This window comes from Anabrus simplex, chromosome 3 (genome assembly GCF_040414725.1).
Source record: "Anabrus simplex isolate iqAnaSimp1 chromosome 3, ASM4041472v1, whole genome shotgun sequence".
NCBI classification, from domain to species: domain Eukaryota; kingdom Metazoa; phylum Arthropoda; class Insecta; order Orthoptera; family Tettigoniidae; genus Anabrus; species Anabrus simplex.
This window is the reverse complement of record NC_090267.1, coordinates 432,916,218-432,931,051: the sequence shown is the minus strand read 5'-3', so window position 1 is coordinate 432,931,051 and position 14,834 is coordinate 432,916,218.

Genomic DNA, 14,834 nt, shown 5'->3' with positions numbered 1-14,834 from the left:
ATCCTTTTATTTTTTCTAACCATCCCCCCTTATACATGCTCTTAAATTGCTGTACATATGCAGCCTGTAAAACTCTCCCACCTTCCTGTCTTTTTAAATTCATCCAATATCTAACTATTCTTTTCACACCCTCTGATTCCAAATCCTCCCCACACATTAATTCCGCCCCTACGTTTGCTGTACACCTCGGTAAGCCCATCACTAACTTAGCAAAACTACTAACAATCTTTCTTAGTTCCTCTCTTTTTTCATCCAGCCCCCAAACTTCTGCTCCGTATAATACCCTCCCCACTATTACCGACCTGAACACGAGTCTCAGTGTTTTATAACTGATCCCCGGGAACTTGAGTAGCAAATTTCTGACTGAGGCTAAGGCTGCCAAGCCTCTATATTTCATTCTTTTGATCTGGTCACTCCAAGTTCCTTTATCATTAAAAATAACTCCTAGATATTCCAGCTTCCTTACCTGTTCCAATCTTTCTCCCTGTATTACCCAATTCCCTTCCATCTTTCTTCTTTTGTTCACCTGTACTATCAATATTTTAGACTTATTTCCATTAATTTTCAATCCCCATTTCCTCGCAAATAGCATCACTGACTCTAAGGCCCTATTCATCGCCCCTGAAGTTAACGTCATCAATAACACATCATCCGCAAATATCAGTCCTGGCACTTCCAAACCATTAATTACCGGTACAGCCCAATTTCCTGCCCCAAACCCCTCTAATATATCGTTTATAAATAAAATAAACAGTATGGGCGATAACTTGCAACCTTGTTTTAAACCCACCTTGGACTCCAATGGTCCACTCATTCTCTCTTCTCCCAATTTTACACAAAACCTGACGTCCCTGTATATTCCTTCCACTGCCCTCAACATCTTCTCCGAAATCCCTAGCCTACCTAATTTCTCTCGTAGGGCCTCTCTATTTACCTTATCAAAAGCTTTCTCAAAATCTACAATTGTTTATAGAATTCTCTCTCTCTATTTTAGTTTGATATTCACTTCCCAGACATCTAACTCTCAGCGCTTCGGTTGCCCTACAAACTCTTAATAGATGCGCTTCTTCCATTTCTTCTCCACAGAGTAGACACTGATACTCGTTATTTCTCACACCATCTGATCCTTATTTTCATATTCCCATTAGTCACCACACCATTCATCTCCCTTCTCTGTTAGGAAGCCTTTCTCTCAGTATTGCCATACTTTGTATAATTTTACAAAATTCCAGCAGTGTCCTTTTAAATAGCTTTACATTCTGCCATAATCGTCTATTTCTCAATATCCTTCACTCCAACCATTATTTAAATAATGATTTCCTTATCTTTATAATGAATCCCTTTACGCCGGTAGCTTCCCATTCCTAGTCTGTCGAGCATCCTTTTCGCTTTCGTTAGCGAGTAATCATCTTTTAAATGTTCCATCTGTTGTTTGTACACTAAATTCAGTATTTCCCTCCTTTGTCCCCTTCTTAACCAACATGTTATTACTTTCCTGGCTAAATCTGCTTGAATGTTTACATCTTCACACAGTCTTCTAACTCCGCAATTGGCCGTGCAGTCTGGAAGCCCCATGATTATTTTACAGAATTTATTATTTATTACATCTATTTTTTTCTCTCTCCTCCAATGCCCCATATGGAGACATACGCAAGTCAATAAGTATCTGAAATGTTGCTCTAATTGTCTTTGATTTCATATGCAGAACCGTAGCGAATGTACATATGTTACCAGACTCGTCTGTTATTTACGATCATATCAAGCACTTGTTCAATATTGGCATCAGTTACGGCTGCAGATGGATGCCCCGATCTTTCCTCATACGTCACGCTCGTGTGACCCCTTTTGAACTGTTCTATCCACTGGTAAATACTTCCCTGTGGCAAACATTGTCCCCGTATTGTGCTGAAAGTCTTCTATGATTTTCCACTCCTGGTACACCCTCAGACCACAAAAACGAATTACGGAACGCTGTTCTTCCTTGGTGCAAATAGAGAGTGGCGCGGCCACTCTTTACGTCGCAACAGTGCAAGCTGTACTGATCTGATAACCCTGAAACCCAACACAGACGTAGACAACGGTGCCATCTAGCGGCTGGTGAGCACACAACTCCATAGAGCCACCCTAAAGGCAATTAGAGCAACATTGCAGATACTTGCCTACTGTAACGAGCACTCACCTACTTGACTTCGTACGGCCGCGGTTTTCTCGTACACCGCTCGACTTTCTCAACACGCCGCTACGAGCACTCACCTACTTGACTTCGTTCGGCCGCGGTTTTCTCGTACACCGCTCGACTTTCTCAACACGCCGCTACGAGCACTCACCTACTTGACTTCGTTCGGCCGCGGTTTTCTCGTACTCCGCTCGACTTTCTCAACACGCCGCTACGAGCACTCACCTACTTGACTTCGTTCGGCCGCGGTTTTCTCGTACTCCGCTCGACTTTCTCAACACGCCGCTACAAGCACTCACCTACTTGACTTCGTACGGCCGCGGTTTTCTCGTACTCCGCTCGACTTTCTCAACACGCCGCTAGAAGCACTCACCTACTTGACTTCGTACGGGCGCGGTTTTCTCGTACTCCGCTCGACTTTCTCAACACGCCGCTACAAGCACTCACCTACTTGACTTCGTACGGCCGCGGTTTTCTCGTACTCCGCTCGACTTTCTCAACACGCCGCTACAAGCACTCACCTACTTGACTTCGTACGGGCGCGGTTTTCTCGTACTCCGCTCGACTTTCTCAACACGCCGCTAGAAGCACTCACCTACTTGACTTCGTACGGGCGCGGTTTTCTCGTACTCCGCTCGACTTTCTCAACACGCCTCTACAAGCACTCACCTACTTGACTTCGTACGGCCGCGGTTTTCTCGTACACCGCTCGACTTTCTCAACACGCCGCTAGAAGCACTCACCTACTTGACTTCGTACGGCCGCGGTTTTCTCGTACACCGCTCGACTTTCTCAACACGTCGCTACATGCACTCACCTACTTGACTTCGTACTCCCGCTGCTGCTTCGCACATCGCCCGACCTGCTGGACACCCCACTACGTACTGAACTACAACTGGCTTACGTCACTCGCTACGTCACTATGTGTTGTTTTTCGAAGCCCTGTGTGCTTCAGGAACTTTTTTTCGCCCTATAAATTCTTCCCCCGACCGTTCGGTCTTCAGTCCAGCACTGACACCGAGTGTGGTTAGAGGGTCGTCCTACGAGTTCCCAGTAGTTTGCTGGGAAACTCTACTTCTCTTTCTTCGATATTGTGTGAGCAACAGAGTGTTTTATTATTATTATTATTATTATTATTATTATTATTATTATTATTATTATTATTATTATTATTATTATTATTATTATTATTATTTGCCCAGTGGACTTTATAATGCGGGCGTAACTTTAACTTCGTGTGCTTGGGCAGTTTGGGTTGTATATGAGTATTTTAACTCCATCATATATTTTAAAAACAAGATAATGGCAATAAGATGATGCATTTGAGTGGTGAGGATTGAATCATTGAATATGGGCCTGGACTTTAGCAAGTAAACTTTGAACAAACTCTGGCACTCTACATGGTTATGTGCTTGGGCGACTCCCGGTGTTGTGATGCCTCCCCGTTCCCTCCTGTTACACGCTTTTCCTTATTATTCTGTTTAAATTGTGTTCAATCTCCTTGTTAGCCCGAGGCTGGGAAGTTTGCTAGATCTTTTTTTTTATTGCTTTACGTAATTCTTTTGTAAATGGCCTGGGACTTTGTTATAATTACGTCATTTTCATTCAAACGCTGTTGTTGTATTTTTCAACACTATGAAATATTGAGTTTATTTGGTTATGTTTCGAGTGTAAAGAATATACTGTTTTGGTTAAATGTCACACTTATTCTTCTTGTTCCTTGCACGGACTCCTCATTAATCCCAGCCTGTTTCTGATTGGATAGCCTGCTGAGTATATATTCAAACTCATTACAAATTACTGTATGGTGATGCATATTTTCTCCGATATACTCAAATTGTTACATTACGTATGTATCTTTACCTTCCCTGAACAGAATCAAGACTTTTTTTCGGAACTTCATGTCACATAAATGGCTTAGCACCCTTGCTATACTCTCAGTCGAGTGGTTGCTAACATCGAGCGGTTCAACTCTGGACAAAAACAAGTGACATATGGACTTCACTTTTCGTCACTGAGTGAGTACATCGCATTACCTACATATGTTTGTGGATTTATTTATAGTTCGTTATGTTTCTTACTTGAAAATTGTAGCACACAAGAGAATTTTAGGACGAGCCGCCATTGCAGTCAGAGTAATACTATTAATGATTACCACGGGGCGGATAGTGATGACATGACCTAAAAATCAGTCAACGTGACCAATAAAATGCCTATAAATTTCTGGGAAATAAATGAAATGGCGCATGGCCGGAAGTGTACGAGGACATGTTCGGCTCGCCAGGTTCAGGTCTTTTGATTTGACTCCCGTAGGCGACCTGCCCGCCGTGATGAGGGTGAAATGATGATGAAGACAACACATACACCCAGCTCCTATGCCACGGAAATTAACCAATGATGGTTAAAATTCCCGACCTTTCCGGGAATCGGACCCGGGACCCCATGACCAAAGGCCAGCACCAGACCTTTATGGAAAAATGCTATAAAATAAGCCAAAATTACTATTAAATACTATATGTGATCCAACTGAATTCTGATGACTGTAACAATGGGTTTACAAGAAGTGAAAAATGAAAAATGAAAACCTACAACCTGTTTGCCAGTCATTGACCGGGTCAGGGATGTAATGAATGAAGCAGATATAGGCAGTTAGTACGATGGGGTCGCCACTCCCAAAGTGATTTATTAATGAATGATAGATGCTATGAAATGAGAATGGAGAGTGTTGCTGGAATGAAAGATGACAGGGAAAACCGGAGTACCCGGAGAAAAACCTGTCCCACCTCCGCTTTGTCCAGCACAAATCTCACATGGAGTGACCGGGATTTGAATCACGGTATCCAGCGGTGAGAGGCCGACGCGCTGCCGTCTGAGCCACGGAGGCGTTTACAAGAAGTATAGCCCTGTATTATTCACTACACAGCTGTTGTTTTTACAGAAATAAATATATTATCTCGTAATTCAATTTGAAGTGTACATAGATATGGACATAATGATTTCCTGGATGCAGTGCTAGAATTTTGCCCCCAAAGAAACTAGAAGCACTTGTTCTTCGCACTCGTTACAGCTGTTCGTTGCGTTTCTCATTTAAAGTGTTTTTGTACAACAAACTTCCTTCTGCACTCACTTTAACATAGGCGTCTTCTATTTTGTAAATTGTGCTGTTTTGTTGTAAACAATTTTTATCCAAATTTAATTCACTTGCTCAATGAAGAACACACGTTTTAGTGGTTCCACCTTTGGTTTTTTTCATGCACGAAACTATTAGCGAGGATAATTCTGTAGTGAAGCGGAAAGTTAACTGTTGTTTCCAATCCCTTCTCCTTTCCATTTGTTCTTGGCCTTTGCGGTAGGCTAGAATGCGTGGGGATGAATGACTGGCACGTTCGAAGGCTGGTACGTTCCTTGTGCTTCAGACACGTTTATTATCAAATTTATGCATTGTGCTCCTGCACTTAGAACCACAAGACTCAAAGGTATAAATCCTTTCCTTACCCTATTAGTGAGCAACTACTGCTGATCAGTTTGCCTGGTCATAAAGATATTTAGCAAATTCAGTATTACTGACTTTACGTCCCACTAACTACCTTTTCGGTTTTCGGAGATGCCGATAAGCCGAAATTTTGTCCCCTAGGAATTATTTTACGTACCAGTAAATCTGCCGACACGAGGATGACCTATTTGAACACCTTCAAATACAACCCGGACTGAGCCAGAATCGAACCTGCCAAATTGGGCTCAGAAGGCCGGCGCCTCAACCGTTTGAGCCACTCAGTCCGGCATTGAGCTTTTTTTTTTTCTTTTTTTTGCTTTACGTCGCACCGACACAAATAGGTCTTATTGCGACGATGGGCTGGGAAGGGGCTAGGAGTGGGAAGGAAGCGGCCGTGGCCTTAATTAAGGTACAGTCCCAGCATTGGTGTGAAAATGGGAAACAACGGAAAACCATCTTCAGGGCTGCCAACAGTGGGGTTCGAACCCACTATCTCCTGAATACTGGATACTGGCCGCAATTAAGCGACTGCAGCTATCGAGTTGAGCAAATTTAACCATATGTAAGAAATATTTTAAAAATTTTTATGTTGTCACTTGTGGACTTTTATCAGTCTGACAAAATCTAATACATGCATAAATTATTAAAAAAACATGTTATAATGATCGAAACATTCTTCAAACTGCCATATATTGACCTAAAACATTCTTGAAAGTTGAAATAATGAATGATTATCCCAAGTGTCCGGCTCCATGGCTAAATTGTTAACGTGCTGGCCTTTGGTCACAGGGGACCCGGGTTTGATTCCTGGCAGGGTCGGTAATTTTAACCATAATTGGTTAATTTCGCTGGCACGGGGGATGGGTGTAAGTGTCGTCTTCAATATTATTTCATCCTCATCACGACGCGCAGGTCGCCTACGGGAGTCAAATCGAAAGACCTGCATTTGGCGAGCGGAACTTGTCCTTGGACACTCCAGCACTAAAAGCCATACGCCATTTCATTTCATTATCCCAAATCGGCAAAAAAATGCTATAGAATCAAAAAAAAAAAACCATGTTACTGCAATTTGTTATATCTCAGAATTAATTTGTATTCTACTGAGAAACGTCCTAATGCAAAGGGGAAAAGTGACATTTCAAAAGCATCTTTCCCTAATGATTGGCATCGCCATTTAACTCGGAAATTTTTGAAAATGAAATAATAGCAAATATCGTCATTGTTATCCCTAGTACGGTAAAAATGCATGAAACATAAAAAGATCAGACATAATATTTTGTACTTTCATTTAGTAGTTTTTTGATAGAGGCAATTATAAGGGAAAAATACATTTCTTGTTTTGGTCCCCTTAATATCGCTACTTCACTGTATACTAATCATATGTAGCTTAGCGTACAGAGTTTTAATACATTTTATTTAGCTGTTTTCCCTTTATATCGTAAGACAGACAAATTGAAACTTCCCCTACTTTGGACTTAAATATATCCAATCGGAGATAAAAAGAAATCGTGTAGGCTATATATACGACACGGCTGCAATGTTTAGACGTGACAGCGTCTACGTGCCGAATCTGGTGAAATGAAATGCATGTATCGAATATAACAAACACTTATATTCGTAAGTCACGGAATCAACTAAATAAAACATAATGTTCGCTCTGTATTGCCGTAGCCGGACTGAACGAGTGCGGCGTGTCACAAGATGGCTGTGAGAGTGACGTCATGCCAGTGTCGGATGTACTATGATCATTTTGTTGGTTAGATATCTCTTGAACGGATGATGATAAATCAATGATTCTAACCCCATCATACTTACCTTAATGATTTCTATCTACATTCGGCATTTCAGCAGTATGTGTACAATAGCAGCGGAGACACAGGCCTTGACGGTCACTTTTAGAGTCAAGATTCAACTTTCCCGCGTAATTGCTAACACAGTTCTGTTGACCGTGAGTGTGACATCTTTATTGAACACTTTCTCTGCATATGTGTTCAATTCTTGTTCTGTTACCTCTGGTTTAGTAATGAGTTGCCTGCTTTTGATACAAAGTGATGCTGAGGTCACGCAGTGCGAGCCCATTTCTGTGTTAAATAAAATAACAAGCGTAAAAGCAATGAAGATCCGAGTGACGATAGACAAACACTATTTGCGGCAAATCAACTTTACCGAATTTTCATGCCATGTTATCACCTCTTGTGAAGTGTTTGTCTACTCAGCTTTGAAATGATATCTCAAAGAAATCAAACGAACGACACGCCAGCTAGCAACAGTGAGTCAAACAGTACGTGTACTTTTGGTGCTAGTTTTGTGTTTTGCATCATCACAAGTAGACTTGACAATTTCTTCTTCCTCAGTCATCTTTGTTTTGCTTGTACCGAACAAGTAGATGCGTAGTTTGAGTCACATAGCTATCAGCTTGCGTTCGGAAGATAGTGGGATCGAACGCCACTGTCGGCAGCCCTGAAGATGGTTTTGCGTGGTTTCCCATTTTCACACCAGACAAATGCTGGGTCTGTACCTCAATTAAGGCCACGGTTGCTTCCTTCCCATCCCTAGCCTTTTCCTATCCCATCATCCCTATAAGACCTGTCTGTGTCGGTGCGACGTGAAGCAAATAGTAAAAAAAAAAAAAAAAAAACAAAAAAAAAAAAAAAAGTGCTCATTGACATGAAGTAATTACTTATTTTACTCATTTTGAGCAATGGTTGCACTGATTTAACTCACAGTAGATTTATTCAAAATTCACGCGAACACCTGAATGTTGCAGAGCGGATATAGAACTGATAGTCTGACGTTGGAAACAATCGTACAGTGAACAACTTCGTTTTTCCGGCGGCGTTACCTACCTATGAAACCTACGAAACATGTAAGCATGATACCAGCTTGCAAGAATATAAACTGAAAATTAATTTCGTAAATTCAGTACCATTTGCTGGAATATATATAGGCTATATATTTTGGTAGTGGCTTTACGTCGCACTGACACAGATAGGTCTTATGGCGACGATGGGATAGGAAATGTCTAAGAGTTGGAAGGAAGCGGCGTACATCCCCAGCATTTGCCTGGTGTGAAAATGGGAAACCACGGAAAACCATCTTCAGGGCTGCCGACAGAGAGATTCGAGCCCACTATCTCCCGGATACAAGCTTACAGCCGCGCGCCTCTAATCGCATGGCCAACTCGCCCGGTGCTGGAATATTTATTTTTAATTTCTGTCAGTAAATCGCAGTTCTGTTCTTTAAAAAAAAAATTGGGGGGAAAGGTGGCGGTACTGTGCACAGTTTCGTACCAGCATAAAAAAGCACTGATTTCGCACGTAAAGTTTAAATGATTTTTTTAAACATGTAAATGAATTGTTCGAAATTCGGGACCTTTGGGGCCCTGTAGCTTTCTTCGGGATATGGGACAATTAGTCAGGAATATTTCGGACAAGTAGTAGACGAATTTAATGAATGGGGATACTATATAAGTGTTCCAGTTGATTGATTGTACCAAATTCCAAAGTTGACATCTGTGTGTTTGTCTTGCGAGTCATACCTCTCTCACTCCAGCAACTTTAACACTACTTCTCCCTCATTTCTTAAATTAAAATTCAGCCACCCCTGCAAATTTCATCGGCCTACTTAAAGAAGTAGTTTCAAAAGAGCCTAAAGTCAGATAAACGTTTAAAATGAATGGGGAGTGAGTGAAAAATAGATCAGATGAAAGTGGAATTAGAATTTATACGCTTATTTGTTTGTTGATCAGAACAAAGTTTGGAGGTGCCAACTAACACGCCCATATATTCCCTAATTGGAAGTGCTTAAGAACAATCAGTTGGCTGGCTTGTCGGTGTGTCAGTGATATCTAGCTGTTGTCTATGCCGAGTAGCGTCAAGAGATATGCATTCCTTCATCGCCCTACATGTCTTTCAGTTGCATTTAATTACCATTTTTTAATTTGGAGCCTCGTGAAGGGCAATTATGTGTATTTATTGCCTTTTTTAGTTCTGTACGATAGCTGTGTCGTTTTGGCACATAGCCCCTTTAAAATCGTTTTCTGGAATATTGCAGAGAACATGAGTACATTCGTCATATTTCAAGGACGCCGAAATTGCGAATCATATATCGCCAAAACCGCGAATGTGACAATGCTCTTCCTAACCATTATTTCCCTTAAGGCTGGTCACACCTCCCAGTCACATGCAGTTCATCAGAAAAAATTTCGTTGAGTTCATTTTCCTATGTGCGTATGTAAAGGAAAATGAACCTTACTGTACCGTACTGTCGGATGGGGACGTTAAGCTTTGAGCAGACCCTTTGGTGCTATTCGACAGGAGTAGGCTACGTGCCGGCACCGGGTTCCCTAGTATCATATATCACATCAGTCATTTCACCTCATTAACTCCTCTGATGAGGTTGACGTCAGGAAGGGCATCCGGTCTTTAAAACCCGCTACGACAAATTCATTTCACCTCACCTCATACCCGATCCCGTAGAGAAACGGGGCAAGGGTTCGACACACAAACTGCACCGTACTTAGGAATGTATGTCTGTATGACATATTTACCCGCTCCCAGAGTATGATGTATTTAAGGTTAATTTTCCTTTACACACGCGAATAGGAAAATTAACTCAACGAAAATTACTGAACTGCTCAAACAATGGTACGATCCCGCCTATCCTACTGAATGCTAACATTATTCCCTACAGTAAAACGGTTAAAAATCTGGGCCTAATTCTGAATGAAACACTTGATTGGTCTGGTCACACGAAAAAAAAAAAAATCCGTAAAAAGATTTTTGGAGTGTTTCGCCCACTTAAACGGCAAACAGATTTGAGCTAAGGCCAAAATAATACAGACACTGTTCTCCCTATTCTTGATTATTGTGACGTTGTTTTAGTTGACATGACGAGAAAAGAAACACTTAAACTTCAACAAGCACTGAATTCCTGCCTGCGACGTATTTACAATATCGGGTACGATGTACATAACCACCCCATACTATCAGGCTCTCTCATGGCCACTGTATATTTCTTCTAAATTCACCTTTTTATCATCATTTCCAAACTTAAATACACGCTCCAGATCCTTTCTTTCTATTCCAGTGCACCGCACAAATAAAATTAATAGATCACTTGTGGTGACCGGCGCCAGATTATGGAATTCCCTGCCAGCTCAGGTCAGAGAAACTAGCTCTTTACCAAGATTTAAGGTCACCTGCCGAGACTACTTGCTGAGGACAGCTTACTGAATGGTTGAAGTATGAATGTGTGCATGCCTGAGGATTAGTCATTTTAATAGTTTTTAATATTAATTAGTTTTAATATTAATTTAGTTAGTAATTTATTGATATTTATTCTCAATTTTATTAATTTATGTAGTTTTAACTATTTTAAGTATCTCAGTATTTTATTTAAGATTTTGATTACTGTAGTATGTGGTTAAGTGGAAGAGAGGGACTCGAGCCCTCGCCACTGTATAAAAGGCACTAATAAATAAATAAATAAATAAATAAATAAATAAATAAATAAATAAATAAATAAATTAATTAAATTGTTCTGATGGACTGCATATCAGTATGTGACTGGGAGGCATGACCAGTCTTAAGGGAAATACTGAACAAGAAGAGCATTGTCACATTCGCTGTTTTGGCATGGAAGCGGCGAAATATATTACGATTTACTTTACGTCGCACCGACACAGATAGGTCTTATGGCGATGATGGGATAGGGAAGGTCTAGGAGTGCGAAGGAAGTGGCCGTGGCCTTTATTAAGGTACAGCCCTATCATTTGCCTGATATGAAAATGGGAAACCACGGGAAGACATCTTCAGGGCTGCCGACAGTGGGGTTCGAACCCACGATCTCCGGACAGCTGTCGATTTCGAAGAGCGTTAGATAGGATTTTGTGCGTAACAGCCCCACAGCTTCGCGCCCCTAACCACACGGCCAACTCGCTCGGTCCGATCTATCCCTTGAGGATTTTATTTTGAAGCTAAAACTGAGTTACTTTGGGCATATAATGACGAAGTCTGACTCTGTCGAGAAAACTATTATGCTTTGGAGGAAGAAGGGAACGCGGAGACGAGGACGGCCGGCACTGAGGTGGGTAAACTTCATCAAAGAAGTATTGAAGTCGTTACTAAAGTAGCTGAAATGAAGAGTTGAAAACAAGGACATCTGGAGGCAGCGTAGACGGCGTCAAATTAAAATGCCTACACAAAGTATTTGAAGCCATTCGATTATTATTATGATTAGCGTGCTGGCCTTTGGCCACATGGGTCCCGGGTTCGATTCCCGGTAGGGTCGGGAATTTTAATCACAATCGGTTAACTCCCTTGGCACAGGGACTGGGTGTATGTCTTGTCATTATCATTTCATCCTCATCACGACGCACAGGTCGCCTACGGGGGTCAAATCAAAAAGACCTGCACCTGGCGAGCCGAAGTCCCCGGACACATCCCTGCACTAAAAGCCATATGCCATTTCATTTTTTCATTATTGTTTATGTTTCGTAGATCTAGAGAAAGCATATGACAGGGTACCGAGGGAAAAGATGTTCGCTATACTGGGGGACTATGGAATTAAAGGTAGATTATTAAAATCAATCAAAGGCATTTATGTTGACAATTGGGCTTCAGTGAGAATTGATGGTAGAATGAGTTCGTGGTTCAGGGTACTTACAGGAGTTAGACAAGGCTGTAATCTTTCACCTTTGCTGTTTGTAGTTTACATGGATCATCTGCTGAAAGGTATAAAATGGCAGGGAGGGATTTAGGTGGGAATGTAGTAAGCAGTTTGGCCTATGCTGACGATTTGGTCTTCATGGCAGACTGTGCCGAAAGCCTGCAGTCTAATATCTTGGAACTAGAAAATAGGTGCAATGAGTATGGTATGAAAATTAGCCTCTCGAAAACTAAATTGATGTCAGTAGGTAAGAAATTCAACAGAATTGAATGTCAGATTGGTGATACAAAGCTAGAACAGGTCGATAATTTCAAGTATTTAGGTTGTGTGTTCTCCCAGGATGGTAATATAGTAAGTGAGATTGAATCAAGGTGTAGTAAAGCTAATGCAGTGAGCTAGCAGTTGCGATCAGCAGTATTCTGTAAGAAGGAAGTCAGCTCCCAGACGAAACTATCTTTACATCGGTCTGTTTTCAGACCAACTTTGCTTTACGGGAGCGAAAGCTGGGTGGACTCAGGATATCTTATTTATAAGTTATAAGTAACAGACATGAAAGTAGCAAGAATGATTGCTGGGACAAACAGGTGGGAACAATGGCAGGAGGGAACTCGGAATGAGGAGATAAAGGCTAATTTAGGAATGAACTCGATGGATGAAGCTGTACGCATAAACCGGCTTCGGTGGTGGGGTCATGTGAGGCGAATGGAGGAGGCTAGGTTACCTAGGAGAATAATGGACTCTGTTATGGAGGGTAAGAGAAGTAGAGGGAGACCAAGACGACGATGGTTAGACTCGGTTTCAAACGATTTAAAGATAAGAGGTATAGAACTAAATGAAGCCACAACACTAGTTGCAAATCGAGGATTGTGGCGACGTTTAGTAAATTCTCAGAGGCTTGCAGACTGAACGCTGAGAGGCATAATAGTCTATAATGATAATGTATGTATGTAATGTATGTATGTATGTATTATTATTACTATTATTATATCGGCCATCTGTGGGCCACGTAAAATAACTTAATGTTTCCAGTCTAGGTTTTTTTTCTCTAGTATTTCTTCATTCTCGTACTGAGTTCTTTCCTTGTTTCATCCGTACAGACAGTTGCGCACTTCCTGTTCCTTTTTCCTGAAACCCCCGGATATTTCTCATCCTATTGCAAAACGTAGGCCTGTCTAGAATTTCTTCTTTGGTAGTCCTCTTTCTGATAAATCCTTTTCTTTTCATTTTGATGAACAAACCTTTTTCTTTTGGGCTTTATGTCAAAACGGTCAAATATTTTTGCCCAGGCTTCCCGGGTTCATTCGGACCAAGTGACCAAAAAAGAAAAACATTTTCCTGGCGTCATCTGATAATTTTTCATGTTGTCTAAAAATGTCTTTATTATTTGAATTTTAGTTTGGGCTTTGTTTCTGTTAACGTTTCTTTAATTATTGTCAAAGTCTTTTTAACTGTGCCTTATTCTTCAAGAGTGCTGAAGAGTGTTTCTCTGTACACAGAGTCACAAGCCTTTTTCGAAGTCTACAAAAGTTATAAAAAGGTATTTGTTTTTAATACTGTAGCAACTGATGATCAATTTTAGATTCAAAATGTATTTTGCTCACGACCTCACTGAGCTCGATAGCTGCAGTCGCTTAAGTGCACCCAGTATTCGGGAGACAGTGGGTTCGAACCCCACTGTCGGCAGCCCTGAATATGGTTTTCCGTGGTTTCCCATTTCACACCAGGCAAATGCTGAGGCTGTATCTTAATTAAGGCCACGGACGCTTCCTTCCCACTCCTGGCCCTTTCCTCTCCATCGTCACCTTAAGACCTAACTGTGTCGGTGCGACGTTAAGCAACTTGCAAAAAAAAGCCACTCACTACCTCCCCTTCCTAAATCCTCCTTGATATTCACCAAACGACTTTGAAGAGCTTTAGACAGGATTTTGTGTGTAAGAGCCACTAAGGAGATCTGCCTTATTCCCCTTTTTGTGTAAGAGATGTGTGAGAGCGTATTCCTATATTTCTATCACTTTCTTACTTTCCCACATTTCTCATATAAGTTTATTATTTTTTCAATTTGCTTTACATCGCACGAACACACAGGTCTTGTGGCGACGATGGGACAGGAAAGCGCTAGGAGTTGAAAACAATCGACCGTGGCCCTAATTAATGTACAGCCCCAGTATTTGTCCGTTGTGAGAATGAGAAACCTCGGTAAACCATATTCAGGGCTGCCGACTGTTGAGTTCGAACCCACTATCTCCCGAATGGAAGCTGACAGCTACATGATTCAAACCACGCAGCCACTCGCTCGGTGTTTATGAAGTTTTTAAACCATGTAATTACTGAGGAGAGAGAAAAGGAGAGGTCCAAGTCTCGGAAGAAGGAAGTGATCAAGCCAGGCTGAGTGGCTCAGACGGTTGAGGCGCTGGCCTTCTAACCCCAACTTGGCAGGTTCGATCCTGGCTCAGTCCGGTGCTATTTGAAGGTGCTCAACTACGTCAGCCTCGTATC